The sequence below is a fragment of the Oratosquilla oratoria genome, chromosome 19 (genome assembly GCF_046742065.1).
Source record: "Oratosquilla oratoria isolate Oo_2021 chromosome 19, ASM4674206v1, whole genome shotgun sequence".
Lineage (NCBI taxonomy): Eukaryota > Metazoa > Arthropoda > Malacostraca > Stomatopoda > Squillidae > Oratosquilla > Oratosquilla oratoria.
The window spans coordinates 59,836,930-59,846,929 of record NC_134795.1 but is presented as its reverse complement, the minus strand read 5'-3'; the positions used below and the strand labels follow the sequence as shown (position 1 = coordinate 59,846,929).

Here is a 10,000-nt window from a genome sequence, read left to right as displayed (position 1 = left end):
TTATTATTATTATTATTATTATTATTATTATTATTATTATTACTTCTACTAATACTATTATATTTTATCATCATCATAACAGAATGTAAGTGCACGATATCATTTGCAAGCGGTGCACTTTAGTATCTCTTTGGTATCAACAGATGTCTTCTCTCTTTAGAACTTTTAATGAAAGCATTTTCAAAAACAACTAGGAAGTACATAATGATTATAACCTCTTTGTGAGTTCTATTGGGTGTCTTGTCTTCCTCTTAAACATGTTTGTCTGATTATGTGAACAAATACCAAGTGAATGTTTTTTATATGATAGTATCCAACCTTCACCCACTGCCTTTGATGGAGTTCATAGCCAGGGGAGCCCTTTATGGGGAGGATTGCATGTGATGTCTCCGTTTAGCAATGTGCCTTCTTGCAAACTCACTTGGAGTTGTCCTGATTTGGACACATACCAACTCCCTCTTTAGCTGATGAGTTGCAATGTTGAATAAGTACTTCATTGAGTAATATGGTATCAAAAGATCACTGTTAACCCACTATCGGAGAAATAATAACGGAAAGTACAGAGAAACTGTATATTTCGACTACTCTCTGTAGTCCTCTTCAGCAGAATGCTTACATAAGGTTAAGGTACAAGTATATATGAAGAAATGAGGGGTACATAGAAGGGGATGAGGAAAGTGGGGGGGGGGCTCAGGTCACATGCCCTTGAAATGGTCGGGTCAAAGTAGGACAAGGGGTGATATTTTGTCCAACCGCTTTAGACATGATCTTGTTGACCGCTAACTTGGTAATACAATCTGGGGGCCACTGGCCTTTAGAGGTATTAAAGTTAGGATAATGTTTTATTAGAGAAGATTCTACAATTTTTCTTCTATAGCTACAGTGTGATTTATAAATTATTGATGCATTATCCCAATCTAATCTATGGTCTTTTTGGCTGGCATGAAGGAACTTTGACCCGACCATTTCAAGGGCATGTGACCTGAGCCCCCCCACTTTCCTCATCCCCTTCTATGTACCCCTCATTTCTTCATATATACTTGTACCTTAACCTTATGTAAGCATTCTGCTGAAGAGGACTACAGAGAGTAGTCGAAATATACAGTTTCTCTGTACTTTCCGTTATTATTTCTCCGATAGTGGGTTAACAGTGATCTTTTACAAATGTGTTATAACATACTAGTTTCCAATGGTATCAAAAGCTTAGGTCAAGACATATGATTTATTTTTTCTTGCTTTTACGTGGTTTCATTGTAAGATGGAAACGTTAGCTTCTAAAACCAGATTCTGTGAAACTTGTTAGACAGTTGCTTCATATATGTTTGCTGGCATGTATCCAATTACTCCAATTGATATTCAGCTGAAGTAAGACTCATGGTACAAATTTCTTTATTCGAAAAGGAATACGTCCCAAGTTCCATTTTCTAGACACATCATATTTCATGAATACTGTTCTTGATAACTCCAGACGGATCTAATCAGATGAATAGTGTCCCAGGAAACAAAAAGTGTATCAATTCACTAAGTCTTCCAATTAAGCATATTCCCCCTGGCCTTTGTTAGAATCAAAGTCCGGGTGGAGCAAGCCTTGTTCAACCGTGAACAGAGAGCGCGTTGGGGGACTAGCGGACGCCTCCATCTGTGGCGTGCACGTGTGTAAGGTGTAAACATACACTCTGGCGTAACAGAGACCACCGTACACGCACTCCTCGACCTAAGCATCCACAAGTGGCCCTCATAAGTACTCTCGCTCTTGCAGAGCCGCCTCCTGGACTTGCACCGAGGTCCTCCTAAGGGTCGTCCTGGGTCACGACCTTCGGGTTTTGGTGAAGTGGTGCGTATGAAAGTTCGAGTGTGTGTGTGTGTGTGTGTGTGTGTGTGTGATTCACCATGGTCTCGCATCACGTCTTGGACTCGTGATCGACAGCTATTTCCCTCCCGGAAGAGACCTCAGAGCTCATATATGACCGATCTATGGGTAGTGTTGTAACCTTACACGCACACACACACCTAACTCCCCGCCCACGAGAGTTGGAATAACAACCCGTAGCGCAGCGATACTGAAATTATTTCAGCCTTGGGCGGGAGTCGAACCGGGACCGCCGTAGTGGCAGCCGGGAACTCTCCCAACTGCGCCACACGAGTACAATTACTATAAGTATGTTCCACGTTACCATTCTTGAACTCTTTTCCTAATTTAACTTCTAAGAATAGTTTTTAACCATGCACAAGCACAGAAGTAGTTATAAAGGAGACAAAAACAAAAAAGCTATTCGCTAAACAGTACAGAATTAACCAGAATACTTTTGTAACATTCAACGAAATTGTGCGAAGATATTTTACATTTATGCTGAAAGTACGACTTTGGTTGATGCTGTGGCTATTTTGGCCACCACCAGACACCTTTATTCAGCCACAGGGTTACTCATTTACTCATCAAATATGAGTGTAGAGATAACAAACCATGAGTGATGGGCAGTGAGATATTTCCACTTGATAATACATTAACTCTTACAGAAGTACCAAATGTGCAATAAGAGCACCTAACTCAAGACGCGCAGTCTACCTGATGACATACTTAAACGTTTTTGTTTTGTCTATTGACAGATTATTTTACTCAGATAGCGAGCAGTTCGTAATCTATATCTATCTACACACCAATGGCTTCTTCTTCCATATAAAGGTTCAGGTTGACAGCCAAGGCATGGACCCAGCTTCTTCTAATTCCATTGCTATCCATCACCCATTTGCTACCTTTTCAGCCCCTTGTGGATGAAGGATCGTTCCTGTCCCTCATCCATTTCCAGGGTCAGAAGCAATGCAGCAAGACACAGTACATCCATAGCAGGACCAGCCGTTTCAATGGTTAAAGCTGTTTTGTGCATGTGTCTCTGTGTGTGTGTGTGTGTGTGTGTGTGTGTGTGTGTGTGTGTGTGTGTGTGTGTGTGTGTGTGTATTCACTTGGTCTTTGGATCACGTGTTGGACTCGTGATCGACAGCTATTTCCCTCCTGGAAGAGAGCTCAGAGCTCGTAGGTCCGATCTATGGGTAATGCTATGACCTTGCACACACACACACACCCAACTCCCCGCCCACGAGAGTCAGAGTAACGACCCGAGGCACAGCGATACCGAAATAATTTCGGCCCTGGGCAGGATTCAAACTGGGTACTGGGAGCACTTCTACTTCCCAGTTCAGCGCTCTACCAACTGTAGTGTGTGTGTGAGTGAGTGTGTGTGTGTGTGCGTTTTATTATTCATAAATTGTCCTCCAGCAACCATAGGCTGGCCGTCTCCCGCGGCTAAACGGATGATGCAAGCAAGGTCATCATATTAAGACAGTAGGGTAGGTCTCGTAGTAACAGATTCGAATTGGACAAATGTGAGTTTAAAAAGAAAATAAACGACAACTAGTTTACCAGTTGAGTGGTTAACGAATGGAATAAACTTAGTAACCATGTAGTGAGCGCTGAAACTATTTTTTGTTTAAGAAATAGATTAGACAACATTTTGGAAAAGAATGATAGGTGTTAATGGACATGGAACTGCTTAGTATAGGCTTTATGGTCTCTTACACTCTTCTCCATTCTTATATTCTTCTGTTCTTATAAGTTCCATTTCCTTTGGTGGTCCTATTTTTTTTTTTTTTTCCATCTCACAGAATGATCAAATGTGCCAAAGAAAAATAATAGGTGTCAGCTTTGTAATAACAGACATTAAAATAGTTCTGACAACTATTATGGCCATATATTATGCAGAAAGGATGTTGCTAATGTTTTATTTTGCTTGCAAAGGACGCAGTGAGTAATATATATGTCTCACACTATGGCCTGGCAGGGCTATGATACATTAAAGACAATGATTTAGCCCATAAATGTTATTTATTTTTGTTGTTATAGATTTATCTATTTAAATGAAGGAAAACCTTCCACAAGGAAACACAACTAACGACTATCTGTGATTTAGGTTACTGGTGGCGTAATCGTAAGCGTGCTGCGCTCACATCTTCTTAGTCCTGGGTTCGAGTCCGCACCTAATGTCTTTTGGACACCTTCTCAGCTATTTGGAACCAACACAGAAACTTGTTGCACGAGAGAAATTAAAGCTCCAATATAAACTCAACAACGCCATTGTCGCTGTAGACTTCTTGAAATCATGTATACAACATGGCCTCCTACCAATATATATATATATATATATATATATATATATATATATATATATATATACATATATATATACACACATGTATATATATATATATATATATATATGTGTACATATATATATATATATGTAAATATATATATATCTGTGTATATATATATAAATATATATATATAAATATATATATATATATATTAAGGAATCTCTCCTTTGGGGCTACAGAGAGTAGGGTCCCTAATTCTATCCCCGTTTTTGTTGCCTTTTGCAACTCAAGTGGGAACACTGGGTGGCAGTATTCGTCTCCCCCACCAAAGGGCTCGATAAAAAAAGGGAAATGAACAATCGGAGAAGTGCTACAGTCGCAACAGTCGCAGTATAATAGAGTAGCACAATTTCTCTATGAATAGAGATTTCCTCTTTCACAGACAAAATTATGTGTGACTCTGTTCCGTTGGGGCGCCCCATATAGACCATAAAGTATCAGCTGTATGCTACTGAGCAGCTTTTAACCCCACAATAACATGTAGCCAATACCCCAGACGGGGCATCAAATTGGAAGTGAATATTAAGGGAGAGAGATTGGAGGAAGTGGATAGTTTTAGATATTTGGGTGCAAATGTGGCGGGAAAGGGAGGAGTGGAGGTGGAGGTAGAATGTAGAGTGAGAGAAGCGAGTAAATACCTTGGGAGAATTAAAAAATGTAATGAGAAATAGACATTTGGGAATGGATGCTAAGAGGAGATTGTATGAAGGTGTGACTGTGCCGGTAGAACTGTATGGGGCAGAAACATGGAATATAAGAGAGGAAGAGAGGAGTTTAAATGTGTTTGAGATGAAATGCCTGAGAATTATGGTATGGGTTATTAGGCTAAATAGAGTGAGAAACGAGGAAGTGAAGAGGATAACGGAGATGGAAAGGGAGTTGGGAGATAGGGTTAATGAAAGAGTATTAGGATGGTTTGGACACATGGGAAGAATGAGTGAAGAAATATTAGTGAAAGAGGTATGGAAGGCAGAGGTGGAAGGAGTAAACATGAAGGGTCGACCAAGGATGAGATGGATTGATGGGGGGTTGGGGTAAAAGGGGCATTTGGTAAAGAGGGGAATGTCTGTTGAGGAAGGAAGGGAGAAGACAGAAGATAGGGGTGAATGGAGAATGGTTTTGTATGGATGATGCTGTGATGCATGGAAGGGAGTGGATGGGGGATGGAAGGGGTTGAAGGAGTATGTGTGAATGATATTTTGATGCAGCACTAAGGGATCTCTCCCCGTCTTCTCTTTTTCTGTATGAGGGGAAGGAGAGGGAGGGGGTCACTAACTAAATGAAGCGGCCTTGTTGTGGATGTGCTCTGTCTTGCTACATTGCTTCTGACCCAGGACAGTGTACGAGATGCAGAGATGACCAGTCATCCAGGAGGAGGCAAGATAAGAGGGAGGATCGGGAGGTGAATGGGAGTGGAGTATGAAGGGGTGGAATGGGTGGGAATGGGTTTGTGCCTTTGTTTTTTCGCTACCTCCCTTGTAAGGGGTGTTATGTTTGCAACAGAAACGCGGGGGGACGTTTGAATCGCTTTATTGTGGCGTTAAGCGTACAAGGAGTGCTAGGTGCGCACAGTAGGACAGACAATTGTAGACTGGGCTGATGCTCGCTGTGCAGAGCGAGACGAGGCCATGCCTCGTACACATGTGAATGAGGCCTTGTGGCTATATGAATGAGGCCTTGTCGACCGTGACAACAAGTCCTTGTACTGGAAGCGTCACTGGTACCTAATACTAGGACACCTTTGTACCAAACACTACACCGTAGGGGGAAAATCCGTTAGTATATGTATGTACATATGCGCCCTCAGGATAAAATGATCATCAGTACTGATGTCACGTCGACAGGACTCAGGCAATAGAAATGTCTCAGCTATGGACAGAGAACAGCCTTGATTTTGTGCACTACTAGCTTAGTGAGGGATACCTGATTCCATGAGTAATACCATCCATATCTGCGTTCACTTATAACTGTTTCTGACCTCCCCTCCCCCCCTTTTTTCAGAAGTTTAGTTCAGCATAACAATGATTGATGTTTACAAATTGGTTTCCACCTTTATTTTGCCAGTCATAATAATATGTCTCAGGTAGGTTCCGAGAACAGTTATGATCTGACCTCTTTCCTCATTCTCCTTGTTGTTTTACTCATTCGAGTACTGGTCCCCTGTACCCTACCTCTGGTGCTTCAGGTTATAATGTACTACTCATAGTAATTGCCCACTCCGTCCTGAGATTCAGGTAAAATGTTAGATTTAATTTATAGGTAACCCTAGCTGCAGTGTAGGATTCACTATAACTACATGTTGTTACAGATGTAGAATATTGTAGTATATCATTAATGGTCCTACTCTGATATAGTACTCACTCATACATGTTGATACAGATGTAGAAAAATGCAATATATTATTAATGGTACTACTCCGATATAGTACTCACTCATACTGTTTTGCTACAGTTTAACATTATTTTGCTGTTCCTTTGCTTAATGCAAGGTTCCTTTTGTATGGTGCTCAAATATTTGGACTCAATGTTCCTATGTGTACAAACATTTCAGTAATATTAGCAAAACTATAAAAATGTTTACGTGTCATATGTGTACTGACTGGTATTACTCATGAGTGTCTCTGGTCCCCTCAACCCCCTATGTATGTTTGTCCGTGTGACTTAATGTAGAAAATTACCTGATGAGGACCACAATGGAAATAAGCGTTCATGCTTTTTGTGTTATCCTCGGCAATTTACATTTATTATTTCGAACTATGTGTTCTTGTCATTATTTGCACTTCATGTACATTGCTTTATTGCCAAATAAAGTCTATCTATCTATCTAATCATTTCACGCTTCACCCAGTTCGAAGTCATATTGTATTTAAATTATTTTGTGATGTAGGTTGCGAAATACACCAGCTACCTCCACAGTGAACTGCGTAAGAAATAATCCCTGTTCCTTACTTTTTTGTTCTGAACTCTTTTGCAAGATTGTTCAATTCGCTCTTCACAGTGATCAAAGAGAGTGTGCTCGTACAGAGGAGAAATTCAATGTTTCTCTTTTTAATCTATATTTTCTTTGGTTTGTTTAGCTTCAAATGAGTGAATGTTTGAAATCTGAGTAGGTGGGGGCCATAAACCTTAACGTTCAGTTGTGAGAGGTGCTTGATGACGTCAGCCGTGACTGCGAGATCAAGTCGCCTCTTACAATCGCCGTTTTTTTTTACCATGAACTGTTTTGTTATATCCCGAAGACAGTAAATCCTCGTGATCATGTTCTCAAGAGAGAAAACGTATTTCGAACCAAAATAGTTTAGCAACTACTTCAACTAACGGCTGCTTAACCCTCTACCCTTGACAAAATTTATGCACTCATACCTCTACTGAAATCACTTTATAAGTCTGATCGAATGATGTCTCAGACATGATACGGCACGCGTGCCGTGTGTTCCCCAGCCCTGGGTAAAGAAGTTGACCGCACTGAACGACTCTGTCTAACGAGACCTATTTTGTCCAGGGACATCTACCCCCTGTGGAGAGAATATACTGACCGAGTAAAAGCAGTAACGACTGCAACAGCACTGTAGGAGAGAGGCCAAACGCAGGGTATGGGATTCAATATATTTAACGTTTCGCGCAAGAAGGGCTTCTTATTTCTGAAGAAGCCCTGCTGGGCGAAACGTTAGATATATTGGATCCCATACTCTGCGTTTGGCCTCTCTCCTACAATATACTGACCAATCGAGTGCGAGTCGGTCAAAACTTAAAAGTGTTATCACACTGGGCTATTTTTCCTCCGACTGTTGGAGCAAATTTGCAGCCGGTAGCTTTCGGGAAGGAATCTTATACGCTGGATGAAATTCATTTTCCTTCAGCATATCAAATGGCATTCTATGTCAATTGTTGAGAAAATGAAAGAGTTTGTTATGATGATTTTACGACTGAAAATTTTCTAGATGTTGGTTGTACCGCCGATTAATCAGTGGTTGATGATAAATAACCTAATATAATAATGCCTTTAGGAGGTGAGAATTTCTACAAACATAATATCCTCCTATGAACGCAGTTCCTCGTGTACGTGACTGGCGGCCGTATATGATTGGTGAGTTGGGTGAAAGAGGCGAAATAAATGTAAAGATAGATTAGTAGCCGCTAATACTAGCTGCAAATTAACTTACCCGGCAAGTAAGTGTTCACACTAGGAAAGTTTGGAGGCAAGTTATCTGTCAGTCATTGTCAACTTTCTGTTGACATTGGGCAAGTGGAGGGGTAGTATATAAATCGCTAGTACTAGTAGCTTCTAAAGTATCCTTGTGTCAACGAGGCTGAAGGAGATATGACGTAAGTAACAATAACATAACAACGACATAATATGTTGATATCACGTGACGGAATGCTATGGCGTAACTTAGCGTTGCATGATACCGTGGCATCAAAACAGATGTTGATTTATGAACTGTATGCAATAAATGCTCGTAACGTGGATGTGAAGGAATGAGGAGATGAACATAACGGGTTCTTGACACGATGTGACGTCACAGATTATGTTTGGTTAGGTTAGGTTAGGTTAGGTTAGGTTAGGTTAGGTTAGGTTAGGTTAGGTTAGGTTAGGTTAGGTTAGGTTAGGTTGGTTGGGTTAGGTTAGGTTAGGTTAGGTTAGGTTAGGTTAGGTTAGGTTAGGTTAGGTTAGGTTAGGTTAGGTTAGGTTAGGTTAGGTTAGGTTAAGTTACGTTAGTTTAGGTAAAATGAATGCTGCTGCTACTGCTTGGGTTAAGGATCACTATTTGCTACCAGGTGGTTGAGGTCACCTGAAGAAGAAGAGGCAGAAGAGGAGAATGAGGTGGAGAAAAAAGCGGAGGAGGAGAAAGAGGAGGAGGATAAAGAAGAGCAGAAGGAATATCGCAACTTAACGCTGATCTCTATTGCTCTTATCCTTGAGCAATATCACATAGAAGAGGTAAGCCCCGTTTACACTAGGGGTTTGAGCCGCACGGAAATCGACGTGATACCACATAGTCAAGGAAACTGCGCGGTTGTGTGTGAATGGCTCCATTGATTTGTATAGCAACTGAACCGCCACGATTGAAAACGCGGCGGTTGAAACCGCTAGTGTGAATAGGGCTGTAAAGTCATAGAGGCGGCCACGGAGAGATTTAAAGAGGGTAGTAGAAAGGAGGGAAAATAGAAATTAGAACTGATAATTAATGTCACTAAGACCCTGTTCACACTATTGGTTTGAACCGCCGCGGTTTAATTAAAATATAAGTCAATAGAAGTATTCACACACAACAATACAGTTGTTCCTTGACTTTGTTACACCGCCGCGATTTCGGCGAGGTTCAGACCGCTAGTGTGAACAGGGCCTTAAGTTTATATAATGTTGTAGTTCGTTCCCATTATGGGGAGAGAGAGAGGACAAGAAGGAAGGTGTATGTATGTATGTATGTATGTATGTATGTATGTATGTATGTATGTATGTATGTATGTATGTATGTATGTATGTATGTATGTATGTATGTATGTATGTATGTATGTATGTATGTATGTATGTATGTATGTATGTATGTATGTATGTATGTATGTATGTATGTATGTATGTATGTATGTATGTGTGTATGTATGTATTTGTGGGTGGGTGTGGGTGGGCCGGCAAAGTATCTCAAGGTATATAAAATTGGCCGGGGAGAAGGGGGACAATTACGGACGAGGGGAAATGGTGTTGGGGTTCAAGAAGATGGTGAGAGAAGGGATGAAGGACAAAGATAAAAATAGGGGGAAAGAGGGGCCAAAAGTGCAAGGAGGATGTG

General features: G+C 40.8%; 1 protein-coding gene across 2 annotated transcripts in view; it reads right to left on the bottom strand.

Annotated features, from left to right (window-relative positions):
• Positions 1–10,000, bottom strand: part of LOC143035944 (innexin inx2-like) — a 210,479-nt gene that overhangs the window by 79,901 nt on the left and 120,578 nt on the right. The gene's annotated exons all lie outside the window — the stretch shown is intronic.